Raw genomic sequence first — 15,963 nt, 5'->3', positions numbered from 1 at the left:
TATAATCACTCGTATCGCACATTAGTTCAAATAGCAGGCTCCAATCTGGTGGTTGAATGACGGGCGGCGATGTCAACGACTCATTCAATTTATCAAAATTCACATTACATTCATTGGTGAAATCGAATGTCACGTCGTTTTGTAGCAACTTGAACAAGGGTGCTCCGATCTTTGAAAAATCCTTAATGAACCTCCTATAAAACCCTGCATGGCCCAAAAAGGAACGTACTTCCCGTACACATAGGGGTAAGGCAAGGTAGAAATAAGATCTGTTTTGCTTTATTTATCTCTATTCTCTTTTTTTCAGTTAAGAACTAAGTTCATCTCTATGCACCTTTTCAAAATTAGAGATAAATTATCGAGACATTCATCAAAACTATCCCCGTATACACTAAAATCATCCATAAATATCTCAATAATCTTTTCTACATACTCCAAAAAAATACTTATCATGCACCTTTGAAAAGTTGTTGGAACATTGCAAAGACCGAAAGGTGTTCTACGGTAAGCAAAAATACCAAATAGACAAGTGAATGTGGTCTTTTCCTGGACCTCTGGTTCTATCGCGATCTGAAAGTACCTTAAAAAATCATCCAAGAAACAATAGTACACATGATCAGCTAATCTTTCTATCATCTGGTCAATAAAAGGGAGAGGGAAATGGCCCTTTTTCGTTACAGAATTTAGTCTCCGGTAGTCAATGCCCTAGCGCCAGCCTGTAGCTTTCCTGACTAGAACCATCTCACCCTCCTAATTTTCCTCTACAGTCATTCCTGCCTTTTTCGGGATTATTTGAACTGGACTCACCCAAGAACTGTTCGAGATAGCAAAGATAATTCCCACCTCCAAGAGTTTAAGTATCTCTTTTTTCACTACTTCCATCATCAGTGGATTCAATTTTCGCTGCGCCTGTCTTACTGGTTTCACATCATCTTCAAGCCGTATTTGGTGCATGTATAAGGACGGATTTATTCCTTTGATACCTGTTATACTCCACCCAATCGCCTCTTTATGATTCCTAAGGATTCACATCAGTTTGTCCTCTTGACTTGGAGATAGTTGTGCAGAAATTATCACCGGATGCGTCTCTCGATCTTCCAGGAATGTGTACTTTAGATGTTTCAGGAGAGTCTTAAACTCTAACTCCGGTGCTGCACAACTGAAGGCAACAACTTTGTTTAAGTTTCTGGCACAAAAAGAGAAGTAAGCTCATGCCTTGGAGGAATGGTTGGAAATGAATGTAATGCATCAACTACGCGGTGCAACTCATCCCTCATGTCCATATTAGGAGTCACCCAATTCAAGATGCTTGGTCAAGGCCACTTCCAATGCGTCTTCATCATCTAATTTGAAAGTTTCCTGTACAATAGGTTCAATAACACTTACAGCAAAGACTGTGTTAGTTTCCTCCGGATACTTCATCGCCTCAAAAATATTGAAATTTACAATTTCGCCATCAAACTCGATTGATAAAATACTCTCATTCACATCTATTTTAGTTCTATCAGTACTAAGGAACGGTCTACCTAACAAAATAAGTGACGGATGTAACGATTTTTCATCTCTCATATTTAGGATATAAAAATCTGATGGGAAAACTAAGTCATTTACCTGAACCAAGACATCCTTAACTAGCCCTTCTGGATAAGCATTGGTGCGGTCAGCTAGTTGGATTATGATGGCTGTTTCTTTTAGTGGCTCAAAATTTAGAGAAGCATAAATGATTTTTGGCATCATGTTAATTGATGACCCTAAATCCAACATTGCTTTTCTAATCGATGTATTTCCTATTTTGCATAGGATCGTGAGCATACCTGGATTCTCACATTTAGGTGGAAGCTTTCTTTGGAGTATAGCCAATACATTTTCTCCCACCGCTACTCTTTCGTCCCCTCTCAACTTCCTCTTATAAGTGCACAAATTCTTGAGAAATTTTGCGTACTTCAGTACCTGCTTAATTGCCTCCAACAAGGGGATGTTGATCTCTACTTTTCGGAATACATCCAAAATTTCTTTTTTCCTTCTCCGTCTTTTTTGTCTTTTTCAACCTGCATGGAAAATGAGATAAATTAGATTTAATGGGAATTGATGGAGAAAGAGTTATCTCAGAGTTTCCACGAATACATTCTTCTTCTTCAATCTCTTTTTCAATGTCCTCTTCACTTTTACTCTTTAAGTTTGTGACCTTAGGCCCCTCCACTTCCTTGTCACTCCTCAGTGTCATAGAACGTATATTCTTGGAATTTGTCTCGGATTGCGATGGTAATTTTTTAAAAACTTGGGACTCTAAGTGATTAGTTGCAGTTGCCATGTGACTTATTTGAGTCTCCAAATTTTTCATGTCCTATTTGATTTCCTGTTAGAACTGAGCAGTACTCGTGACCAGCCTTTTAACAATATCCTCCAAAGAGCTTCCTGAATTAGAGGACGAAGGTTGAGACTTTAGTTGCCATGGTTGCTGAAATACTGTGGATGATTTGAGAATGACTTTTGTGGTCTGTTCCCATAGTTGAAGATGGGGTGGCTTCTCCAAGCCGAATTGTATGTGTTCGAGTATGGATCGTACTACCTACGGGGCGTGGACACGCCTCCAACCATGTTTTCTTGTTCAGTCTCATTCTCTTGCAAAATAAAGCATAAGTCAGTGGGGTGGTCCACGTTTGTGCAAATTTCACAGACTTTGCTTGATGCACGTTCCCCACAACTAATTGCCGAACAAAAGATGTTAGCTCCGATGCTGTTGCTGAATGGACGACGTCTCTACCTCATTAACCCTACGGGTAGGGTTACTTTCGCGGAAGTCAAACTGTTAAGAATTTTCTGCCATAACTTCAATAAACAGTCATGCTTCTCTCGGTGTCTTATTTGCCAGTGCTCCTTCACTCGCAGCATCAATGATACTTCTGTCAGATGCCTGGAGTCCCTTATACAAGAATTGGATCAATAGTTATTCACTAATTTGATGCTGTGGGCATCTAGTGCACAACTTGTTGAACCTTTCCCAATATTCATAAAGGGATTCCCCATAGTACTGCTTAATGCTGCATATCTCTTTTCTCAAACTTGCAGTCCGGAATGCAGGGAAAAATTTTTCCAAAAATTTCTTTTTTAGCTGGGCCCATGTTGTGATACTACCTGCAGGTAGGTAGTATAACCAATCATTCACTGCATTCTTGAGAAAGAAAGGGAATGCTCTAAGTTTGATCTGCTCTTTAGTAATCCCTGGAGGTTTTATACTAAAACATACCACATCAAACTCTTGAATGTGTTTATGGGGTTTCTTACCTGAGAGGCCATGGAATGAGGGTAAAAGATGAATTAACCCTGACTTCAGTTTGAAGGAGATATTCTCAGCTAGAGTTGAAAATGTAATGCACAAAGGCTGCTGGGTCAATTCCGGAGCAGCCAACTCCCTTAGTGTTCTTGCGTTCGTCATAGGGATATCCTCTTGGTTTGGGTCACTTGAATTATCACCACTCGAATCTGTTGACTCAACCTCTGGATCTAGTTTTTGAGATGCAATGCTAGATTGTTCCTTTCTGAGCCGTCTAGTCTCTTTCCTAGTTCGACGCGCAGTCTTTTCTACTTTCGGGTCGAAAATCAATTCGTCTGTACAAGAAGAACGAGACATAAACTAGAAAGATGCCAACCAAATTCAAAAAAAATAACTTAGAAAGAAATAAAATTAACCAAAACACCGCTCCCTGGTAACGGCGCCAAAAATTGACAAGTGTCGAGTTTATACAATAATAATCACTAAAAGTCCTAGTTACCACCACAATTAATTATAGAACAAATTCAAGTATTGGAGCAGGGACCCTAGATGTGCAATGAATTATTTGATTTACCTTATTTTCAAAAAATTTGCTTGATCCGATATACCAGAATTATCTATAAAAGTATTAAATTTGCATACAATAGCAAGTAGGATTGATTCCAAAGGTAACGGATAAGAAGTTGTTTCCTCCCAAGTCAATAAAACAAAATTGGAGAATATTTAATGGAATGAAAATGTAAATAGAATAAACAAAATTCAAAAGCTAACTCACCAAGAACAATTCACTGAAAATAGTAGTTAGTAAAATTCTACCCAAAGAATCAACTTTTCAGGCACGGTCCAATTAAATGATCATCGATCCAAAGATATTTCATTCATTCGTCACTAGGTTGGTTATAACCATCAACAAGCTCTGACAGCCAGTTTTTCCTTACTTTTTCGACAGCCAAGGTACTACCGTTGATTGCTTCTCTAACCAGAAAATAACCCTAAATACGACTGTAAGAATTTAATTATCCAGTTACATTAAAACTAGAAAAATCCAATCCTAACAAATAAACACGCTAAGAGAGTTTATTTAAACACGCTAAGTACGACTGTAAGAATTTAATTATCCAGTTACATTAAAACTAGAAAAATCCAATCCTAACAAATAAACACGCTAAGAGGGTTTATTTACACTAGATCTTACGTTTCCTCAACATAAAGCCAATTATGATAGTTGTCACTAGTTATCAACTAAACGAACAATTACAGATTCAATTTAGTTAACGTGACAGTAGGCTATTGGATTAAATTAAATATCCGCTGTTGATACTCAATTAATAAAATAACGATAAACAGTTAATCCAGAAAATGCACGAATAGTAACAGATTGGAAGAAACAATGAAATTTCGATTAGATCTTACAGATGTTATGGACCGTACCTTCTCGTCGACCTTTGGGTAAAAGAGAAACCTAACCGTTCCTCATTGTATCAATCTCGCGTGATTTGATTGATATCATCTACTTAATTACCAAAAAGTTGGGAAAGATGAAATAACGAAGAGACAAACGAAAAGTCTTGCTTCCTTTTTTTTTTTGTTTCGTGTTCGTACTGGAGAAAAGTCAAGAAAAGGTCTAAAAGAAAGTCGTCAAAAGCAAAGCAGAGAGCAAAATCGTCTACCCGGGGATGCAAGAACTAAAGTAATCTCCTAATTCCACGTGAATTTGGCTTTTTTTTTTCCCCAAAACCTCCCAAGGTAGCCGCCGAAAGAAAAATAATGTCAGAGACTAACTACTTTCTCTAGGACTAAAACTTTTCTCCTCTGCATCTCTGTGGCCCACGAGAAAATAGCCACCTTTTGACTTTCTAAATCCCCACTTTTTTCTATCAATACCGCGGAGTCCATCTTTTAGGCATCTTTCTACAGTTTCTGGCGTAGGTACGCACTGAAATAAAGTCTTCTGAAAATTTGCCCCAAAAGATCACTTTTAACACCAACCACCTGCAATTTATACAGGTATCAAACATAAGCAAAATCTAAATACTTAGCACAGTGAGTAGCCAAAATTATGACCAAATAACAGCGCAAAAGGTGCCCAATAATTGCTCTATCATTGACTACTTTAGTTGTATTTATTTCATCATATTAGATTGTATTCAAATAACTTTTGTTTGATTGTTTCTATAAGTTTCAATTGTGAAATTATAATGAATAATAATTTAGTAATGTGTTGATATTTTAGTACTTGATTATTTACTAAAATTTAACTATAATAAAATTATATAACAAATTTTTATCAACCTTGCGGGGGAAACAGGGCAAGGGGAGCGAGAGGCGAAGGACAGGGTGGGGGGAATTTGTAGGCCCCCACCCCAACCCGTCCCGTTGCCATCCATAAACTTACATATGGCAAGTGGTATAGTATTGAGTATACTATAGATACATGCTTAAAGTTTCAAGTTTGAATCTTGGTAAAAGCTTACTAAAATTTTTTCCATAAAATCTGATTTGTTGACAAAATCGATCGGGTTCCTGGTTTAATTTGGTTGAACTGTCAGGTCATTGACCAGACATTGTATTCTATGTTTAAACAATCCAATTAGAGGCGCTACCAGGCCCAATGACCGAGTCATTAGGATGATCGGTTCGACTGTCGGGAAGAACCGAATTTAATAACTATGCTTTAAATACCTATTTTAACGTCTATAAAAAAGTACGATTTTTACACTTTGTATTGAGAAATCAAGAGAAAAGCTTCGTTTCTCAAGTATTGATGGCAAGTCTGCCATTTATATGGCAACTCAAAAAATTTCCTTTCTCACCCAACTTGTATAATTAATTTATTCATATATAAATTCTGGAAGTTTGAAATTTGAATTACGGTTACAAAATAAAAGAAAAATTCATAACTATTGATAGTTGATTTATGTTACAATATTTAAATTTTAATCATCAAATGGAGTTGCGTCAGAATTTAATGAAACATTCTTCTAAAAAATTAAATTGTGATCGATATTAGCCATACTTTATAAGTACATTAGCTAAGTCATAGATTCTTACGTGGCTTCAGTATTTTCACTCTTTGGAACTTTCCTTCACTGAAAATTTATGTGCCATATTACCTTCCTTTTAGAATTTATAAATCCAAATCCTGCTCTTAATTATTTTTTCCACAATCAACTTCATGGACAGATTTCAAATATCTCTAGGAATGTTAATTAGAATTAGAATTAATTACAAAACTCCTCTTGAGGTATAGTGACGAGCGCGGGATATACATATATCAATTAACTCATTCACAATCAAGTTTTACATTTATAAATTCTTAAATACTCCACACATGATTTTTTGCATATATATGAGTTGCGATTGAGTATATGGTATTAAGGTATTGATCCCACAAGAAAGATTTTCAATTACTGGTGATTTTCGAATTCCTTTATTATCTAAACTACCATAAACATAAAAGTAATAAAAATAATATTAGAAAATTCCTAGAGATATGGAATCCCTTATTACTCTTGCAAATAAGGTTACCGGTTAAGTGAATGATATTATCTTGACTAGTTATGGCATAATTTCCTAATGTATGTGAAACCTACTCTCGTAATGAATCAACTATACTTGTAGCTAAACCATACCTACTTTCGTAGTTATGAAATCAACTACAAGTTCATTTCTTCTATTAAATTACATGAAACAAGTCACTAAAGCCACAAAGGTGCTCCTCTACTCTTGTGAGTGAACTCTCTAAGTTTATCACTTCCTTGAATTAGTGTTAAATTTCAATTCTCATTGCAAACTTAACACCTTTAGATAATCACAACTAATGGCCAATTAATCATGATTAGAAAAGCAAGAGTGATAAATAACTTGCACAAAATAACATTATCAAATAACCAAGTAAACATCACTAACAAGATATAGCAAGTTTATCCATACTCTAGGTATAAACTTAAACTAAGCATGTTAAAACACAAAGTCAAACTTGTATTATAGCTAAATATAAAATCCAGTACAAAAGAGAAAGTAGTAGAAGAGATATCACCCTTGTCACATGAGATCAACATCTCCATTTTTGCTCCTCAATTTTCATCCAAATCTAGCTACAAATACATAAAGGATAAGCTACACTACCTATACTATACTACTCTAACTAATGAACTAAGAAAATTCTAGTGAAGACTACATTTTTGTGGAGCTTTTCTAGCCTTCCAAAGTTGTTAAAATGGTCTCCAAAGGCTGCCATTTATAGAGGATTTAAGAGACAAATGAGTTGTTTCTAGTTATTATTTTTTACTCTTGAAACTCCCATAAGTTGTTTCTTCAACTTTTCACACTCTTTTTGATTAGGTACAACCAAAATTGTTAGTTGGAATTAAGCTGGAAAAGTTGTGTTAAAGTAGTTTAAGATGATGAGTAAGTTGCAGAAAATAGAAGAGAATATGCGATCTCAGAAATATGCGACTTTAGCTGGCGTATTAAAGGGTCGTATTTTCACTTCAGCACCATTTCAACGGATATTTTCTTGATGATGGAGGCCAAACTATCTCTTTTGCAAAACACGAAAGTTATAGTTATATTTTCAGTGCCTTAAGAATCATCCAACTTGGAGTTATGTGGACTGAGAAATAACCAAAATACCTTTGACTGATCAGAGTTCTATTTCAACTTTTGATCATGAATTGCACTTTTGTATTTCAACTTTTTGACAGTGCAAAAAGATAGAAATGGACTTCAATGTTTTCATATCAAATGTAGATCCATCTCTTAGTTTCACAATGGTTTAAGAATCATCTCAATTCGATACTTGTAACTCAAAATATTGCTGAAATACTACGAGGTGTCAAAGTTGTCTTCACTTACATTTCTTCTTTTGAATGTTTGTACTTCATGTCTTCTTTTTTTTTTTTTTATGAATCTGAGCTTTATTCGCAAAGAAAAGAGAAATTACACAGACCGTGTGACTAACCTACCCTGAGACCGTACATACTCTCACATACGGAGTTGACAACCTATCTAACTGCAAAAGTGCCCGAACTTTAGAAGGGAGAGTTATTTCACTCAAGAAGCGGACATCCGCTCGTAGGTCCGAGGAGACCAAAGCGTCGGCAACCACATTTGCTTCTCTGAACGTGTGAACCAAAGACACCCCCAAATTTGCCACCAAGAACTGAATATGCCTAATAGTGTTACATAATGGCCAGCAAGATGTCATCTTAGAGGACACGAGATTCACTAAAGTACTAGAATCCACTTCCGCTATGACTCCCGAGAGATTGTTGTTGTGATAACCCCACCTCTCCTTAAGGCGAACCAAAGGGTTCGGCGGGCCGCCTGCCCAACTCTCGCCGAGACTCAGTCGTTCACTCAAACAAATCCAAAATAAACCCACAAGAATTCATATAGCAAAAATCGAAAACTTAAATCGAAACTTATATACATTGCTATTTCAAAAGAAAGTACAAACGTTGAATATACAAAGGTTCTCAATTCACCAAGCAACCAGCCCGTGCCAAGCACTAGGGTGAGAACCATTACAAAACCAAAGAACTAAACCAAACTAGACTACATCGGGCTCTCGTCCTTGCTGCCTTTCCCTGTTAAGGAAAACAAAACTAAAGGGATGAGCTAAAAGCTCAGTGAGGTTCCGAACACATAATCAAACAATCAATTCATACAATAAACGTAGAGCATCAATAAATCAAGAAACATTTACAATGGAAAGCGATAATAACACATATATTAAAAGGATACGAGCTCACAGGGAGCCATATATTCGTTTGTTCGTTCGTTCGTTCTCCTGTCATTCTCCTTGTTCCTCCAATCATTTGAAAATACATTTTTGTAAGTAAAACTCTCGTTCGTTCGTTCGTTTATTTCATTCACCCCCTCCTGGACGTTGGTCAGACTCTACCAACCAACAAGGTAATACTCGAGTATACCAACGTTCACACCCAGGGTCACCATATCGCCCGACAGAGTCCGCTTCTGGCTCGAGTCGATCGGTAACGAAGGGCAGAGTCCAGTTCAGCCAAAAGGCTTACATCATGCACAACTAATATATCAATTATTAAATCATTGAAAATTTCACGTTTTATTTAGGTCGAGCGCGATAAAGTACACCCTCGCCTAGAAAATTCGTTTTGGAAATCATTGAAAACTCTTAACACATTATCAAACGACAACAACAAGTCATGAAGTCAAGGAGAATATAACAAACAAGGAACACTCACCTATTTAAGCAAAATAATGTCCAAAGTTTCCTTCCGGATACACCCTCAATCACCAAGGTATCCTAATATAATCAAATGAACACATTATGCATCAATCATCAAAGATTTAAGTGATTCAAAGAAAATTTGAATACGTATTAGTACAAGGTATAAATATGGTTTTGGTAGTGAAAAGAGTACATTGAAATCAAAGGACATAAGTATAATATTTGTAAAACTTAGACTCACTTGTAAAACTTTAAAATTGGTATTTGAGTCGAAGTGGCAAAGAAAACGTAAATACCCTAGATAGTTCACGTGGTATTTGCTCTCAAGCCTTACTCAAGTCACAATTATATCGACCTAGTTCTCGAGCGTAAATTTGGACAGCACGCCCTTTGTATTTACCTATTTTCCAACCATTTATGACTTCATTCTTTTCCTCAATCAAACCCAAAGTCATATACAAAACAATCTCATTTCAATAGCCGTTCAATAGGCTCGAGGTTATACAAGTACAAAATCAAGCTTATAACATGTGCGGAAATGAGATTTAGCAAAAGACAGATTTGACGTGTTTTTGCGTAACGAACACAACCAAAGGTACGCTTATTGGATTGGGATGCAATTTATACCATTTCGAAGTTAAGACAGAGGGCTATAACTTTTATGAAGACAACTCAATCCAGTTCTCACCCTAACTAGGTCAAATTTACCAAAACAACCCCGGATTTTCCAGTTCGAAATTCACTGTGAAATTCAACTAGCAGTCCTGATTCATTCACTCATATCTCAGCACACACAACTCCAATTCAGGTAATTCCAAAGCCATTTGAAAGATAAGATACAAGGCTAAAATTCTTAAGAAGACATCAATAACCAATTCGGTAATATTCCTGGTCAAACTAACCAATTACATAAGTTGATTATCAGTTTCGGACAGAAACAGGGCAGCAGGGGTATTTCGGTCTTTTCATAGGCTACGTTACTCCGATTGAGCTGAAAATTTACAGGCAGCTAGTTAATACCATTTTCTACAATTTTCTTGTTTTAATCTAAGCCTGATTCGGCCTCTAACATGTTCAAATAAAACCGAATAGAACAGGGTCATTCAAAACCCTAACCTGAAATTTCCGTAATACTACTTCCAACCATGAAATATGCTCATAAACTACCAAAACTATAACTTTAAACCACTAATTAGCAATTAATTGAAGTAAAAAAGAGGTTCTTGACAAAATATCTTATCTCCCTAAGAAAGGTGGTAGCTTAGGCTTTGTCCTCCAAAAATAACTCCACAAACACCTTGGAAACTACTTGGGAAGTAAGTTTTATGGAGTAGTTTGCAAATTAATCGGTTGAAACTCAAGATTTGGGCAAGAAATTGAAGTGGAAGATGAAGAACTCTCTTGGTTTCTCTCTCACTAATTTCAGCCAAAGGAGACAAGAAAATGAATGAATTTTGGTCAAAAATCTGATTTTAGTAAAGTTACCAACCTTGGTCAAAAGTCCAACTTCTAATAGCATAGTGACACTTGGCTCCTTTTAGGGTTTTAAGCTTATCCTTTTGTCTACCAATTGTAATTTATCTAACTAACCTCTAATTATCTCCTAACACCTTATACAGTAATATCCCCTTGTGTACGTTTCACTTATTTGTCGAAAATTTATCGCACTTACCGCACTAGCGGGTCCCACATCTATAACGCACTTCAAAATTAAGCGTGGACTAACTTGTACCAAGAAAAGACTTGAAAACTATTTTTACTTATAAAAATGTATAGGGAATTAACATATTAAAGGAAAATATAGAAATGTAGGCAAAGAATTAAAATAATGCCTAGAAAATGTGAAAATTTTTCGGGTTCTCACAGTTGTCCTGGCAATAACGAAGACCCTCCAGCAAAGCCAATGCCTCTGATGAGAGAACATCTTGCTCTCCAAACTCTTTATAAAAGGCAAACACTAAATTACCCTCAGCCGAGCGCACCACCCCTCCACCACTTGAATGCCCGCTTACAACACTTGCATCAGTGTTGAGTTTCACCGCTTGCCCTGTAGGTTTTACCCAAGAAAAGGCTTGAAGATGTACCAATTTTTCCTTGACCTTACCGAATTTCACCCAGACACAATTTGTGTCCCCTTTGAAATACTCCAACTTAAGCAGGCCACCCCTGCCCAACTGCTCGACAAATGCACACACCTGGTTGATTATTTGATCTGACAACATACTCATCCCCTCAAAGTAGGCCTTGGTACGGCCCTTCCAAATAAACCACAAGATCGAGAGAGGAAGAATGACACGAATATGATTCCGTGAGACAAACCGATGAGACAAGAGCTGACATGCGAGCCTCGTTGCCACCCCACTCCCCTGGACTATCAGCCCAAAGAGGCGGGAGAAGTGCCGCCAGACACTGCTTGCTAAAGGTCCCGAGACAAAAAGATGGTCTCCCGTTTCCGGCGCTAGGCCACAGCTGTAGCACTTTGACGCTAACCTCAAGCCTCTACCTTGAAGGAGATCATCCAAGGGGAGCCATCCACGCAACAACCTCCATGCAAAGAAAGATACCTTCAGAGGGACCACCGAGCTCCAGACCAATGAATCAATAACAGATCGATTGTGCTTTGAACGAAGAACGTCCCAAGCTGAAGACACAGTAAAGCTCCCCGAAGGTGACGCCGCCCAAATCATTTGGTCTCGCATATTGGGAAATATACGGAGCTCCATGACCTTCGACACTAAGTGCCCCGGAAGAAGCCGTCTGAGCCACTGCTCATCCCAACCATCAGAAAGAAAAAATTCCCCTACCAACCTGTGAGACTTAGGCCCTGGCACCAAACTGGCGAGCGGAACATCAGTACACCACCTGTCCTGCCAGAAGTCAACTAACCCCTCCCCCAGACACCACCGGATATTCCCCTCCGCGAGATCCCTCACCTCTACCAAAATGGCGCCAAACTGGGGACGGGCGGTCAACTGAAACTAGAAGAGGATGCCCCCCTCTGACATACTTGACGTGCATGAACTCTGCCCAAATGGATGCCTGTTCCCTCAACTTCTACCAGAGCTTACATGAGAAAGCCTTTGCGATGTCCTCAAATGAGCGAAACCCCAGGCCCCCTTCCTCGACCGGACGGCAAACCTTATCCCAAGCTGCCCAGTGGGTCCGTTTGCTTTCAATAGAGGTGTCCCACAAGAAAGCATTGCACACTCGACCTAAATGCAGCAGCACAGTCTTCGGCGGTTGGAGCACCTGGAGTAAGTAGACAGGAAGGGAACACAGGACACTTCGTAAAAGGACAATTTTTCCCCCCCCCCATAGATAGCATCTTTGAGCTCCAATGGAATAACTTTTGATGCACCCTGCCCAGCAACTCATCAAACACTGCACATGTAATCCTACCACGAATTAGTGGCACCCCTAGATACCTGAACGGAAAACCCTGGCACTGGTACCCCAGGGTCGGCACTTCATGTCTTCTTTAAATTACTTCAAATCATCAATAACCATCAATTATGTTTTCAATTCATGCCATTTGACGATTGAATCATTAAACCTACAAAAACATGAAGTTTTGATCATTAAAATCCATAGAAATGCAATTTTTACCACTTAAATTTTAAAATGCATATTTTCACTAATCTTAGTTCATTAGCTATAAAACTAAATAAAACACACTAAAACTAACTAATAAAACATATTTAAAACACATAAAATACACACTTATCATATAACAAGTTAATTTTACTGTTTGTCCCCTAATATTATTTTTCTTTCCTCATTTTGCCTACAAAATTGTTAGCCAACTCTAAGGGCATAATAGAAATATCAAATAGACATCTATATTCCCAAGGGGTTAATATAGTTAATTTCATATGGTAAAACGTGTTTTACACTTTAACCCTACATCGTTCTTTTTCCAACTTGTATATTTATTGCTAAAACCTTTAGTAAACTCTAGTTTGTAACAACACCCAGGATAATTAATCTAAAAAATCAATATTTTTAGCATAATAATGAAACAAATATTATATTGACTTTAAATTTGGGTCTTGTTGGTCTTGGTCCTTTGTCTTTGCTGAAAATTTTTGAGGTCTTTAGGGTCTTGATCCTTCGTCTTTTCTGGAAAATTTGAGGTCACATATTTGTCACAATCCAGATTATGACTACGAATAAAATTTACACGTATTCCACACGTAAAGACTTTAAACCAAATACGTCTCTTTCTTTGCTGGAAATTTTGAGGTCTTAGGGTCTTGGTCCTTTGTCTTTACTGGAAAATTTGAGGTCCTGAGGGTCTTGGTCCTTTGTCTTTGTCTTGAGGGTCTTGGTCCGTTGTCTATACGGTATCCCATTAGTCATTGGTATGATTAGGCTGGAGTATATATTAAGCTGTGTACCTTTGTATCCTAAATGCTAATTTGCAACTAAATCGCTTAAACTTTAAAACAACAACAAAAAATTACTCGGTCCCTCATTAAAAGGTTTTCATAATAATTGTAACTATTTTCAAACGTTCCATTAAACGAAGATAAAGAATTTGAAAAAAGAAAAACTTAAGCTGAAAATAAGGTTAAATAACTTCTTGTTAGTGTATGAATGTTTCTGTGAATTGCAGGGACAGAGGAAAAAAGTAAAAGAATATGAATTTTCTTATGCTTAATCATCTTTATATGTAGGTTGTGATGACATATTTACACTTGAAAATATGTATCTGCATAATATGTGCTCCCAAAGTCAAGTATTTTCATTCATAGACACTTATTCTTTTTTTTTTGTTTGAGCTTGTTGGCTGACATCTATTTCGGTCGAACTTCATTTTTTTTCATTCAGTTCTTTTCCATCTTAAACCTGAAATAGAAATTCCTTCGTGCATTGTAATAAAATTACTATGATGCTTTAAAAGCGGTATTTAAACAAAAAATTTATGTTTCACTTAAGAAAAGGAATTATTTTTTCTTTTTACCAAATTATCTAGGACTACATTTGTCTATCCCCCCAAAAATTGGATACCCAAATAGTAATTCTCTCGTAAAAGTAAATCATGACATTTGCAACAAAAACAAGTTCTGAGTAATTCCTCAGTTGGTGTTTTTTCACTTTTTTAGGCAAGAGGCTTGAAGTGCGTGTTTACAAGTTACAACACCGCATTTTGATGAATTATTCTGGTACTAGAACTTTTATTAGAGTATAATACAAAAGTAGAATGATCAAAACAACTTTCATGTTTTATTTTCCTTCTTCTTATTTTCGGCTTTTACCAGTTTTAGTACATTGTCACAACGAGAATCTTACTACATGAGTGCGTCAACAATAGCAATAAGAGTTAAATCCCAACATATGTGCTTAGAAAGGGCGAATTTTACCTCTTGGACCAATATTCGGCTCTAAACAACGTAATGTACACACATGCCTAAAAAACACAAACGACCAAAATGAACCTTCCTCTCCCTCAATCCCAAGTATCTTTTTAACTCGTCAATTTTTTGTTTATGTGATTTCTTCCCATGTCATTTCAAATCATTTCGAAAAAAAATCTGAAACGCAAATCATGAAATATTAGTTTCAGTCCGATAAATTAGTTTTAAAAATTATGAACCTGTATAGGTGAACAGAACTAGAAGATTTTTTCTCATTCTTCTTTGTTACTGCTTCATTTGTACATTAAATATACTTATTGAAATCAGATTGAGAGTGATTATAAGCCATATGAGTTTTTATTTGTCACTGATCAAATTCTCATCCAAATCAAATTCCAATGTACATTCCACTGAAATGCCTAGACCTGTTACATCATGACCTCAAATCATAATAATGAAGCAGGACCTGGGTTTTGACGTAGGTCCTTTGGGCTTTGAAAGAAAAAAAAAAGCAGGACCTGGGTTTTCAATAGCTTTCCATTCTTTTTTCCCACTGTTTACTTGTCAATGTAACATCGAATCATAAATGAGGAGCAAGACTTGGGTTTTCAATAGCTTTCCATTTTGTTTTCCTTGTTTACTTGTCAATGTAACTGAGCAAAAGTGAATTATTCTAAGTCAAGTCGCGGTCTCTGTGGCCCACAAAACAAAGAGGGCCAAGGTCTCTCTGAGGCTTTCAATATACTGAATCGTCATATCCAATGTGAAGCACTTTATCTGTAGGTCGGGTACATATTTCCATCCTTGTAATGATTTATTTTCCTTAATAAATTTTTTTTGTTGGCATCCCACCCCACGTTTTGCCAGAAAAAGGGGGAACAAAAAAGTTTTATTTGTGTTTGTGGAAGCCGGGTCCTCAATTTTCTGTTTGAAACTGCGGTCGGTGGCTAGCTGTTACGAAATGGAAAAAATGCATATAGATGTAGGGGTGCAAACGAATCGAGCCGCTCGCGAGCGGCTCGATTCAAGCTCGACTCGAGCTCGATCAATATCGAGCTCGAGTCGAGCTCGAGCTGGTCGAGCTAAAATCGAGCTCGAGCTCGAGCTCAAAACATTAA

The 15,963-nt window shown here is 37.0% G+C and overlaps 1 long non-coding RNA gene and 1 other non-coding gene across 2 annotated transcripts; one reads left to right on the top strand and one right to left on the bottom strand.

Moving 5' to 3' along the window:
• Nucleotides 1-2,957: 2,957 nt before the first annotated feature.
• Nucleotides 2,958-3,064, top strand: LOC113719257 (small nucleolar RNA R71). Its single transcript, XR_003454802.1, has one exon. It is a non-coding gene; the product is annotated as a small nucleolar RNA R71 (small nucleolar RNA).
• Nucleotides 3,065-8,688: 5,624 nt separating this feature from the next.
• Nucleotides 8,689-12,145, bottom strand: LOC140021458 (uncharacterized). Its single transcript, XR_011825255.1, has 3 exons — nucleotides 11,353-12,145; nucleotides 9,502-9,563; nucleotides 8,689-8,865 (listed from the first exon to the last, which is right to left on the bottom strand). It is a non-coding gene; the product is annotated as an uncharacterized lncRNA (long non-coding RNA).
• Between the last annotated feature and the right edge of the window lie 3,818 nt (nucleotides 12,146-15,963).

The sequence above is a fragment of the Coffea arabica genome, chromosome 1e (genome assembly GCF_036785885.1).
Source record: "Coffea arabica cultivar ET-39 chromosome 1e, Coffea Arabica ET-39 HiFi, whole genome shotgun sequence".
NCBI classification, from domain to species: Eukaryota; Viridiplantae; Streptophyta; class Magnoliopsida; order Gentianales; family Rubiaceae; genus Coffea; species Coffea arabica.
This window is presented reverse-complemented; position numbering and strand designations above follow the sequence as displayed.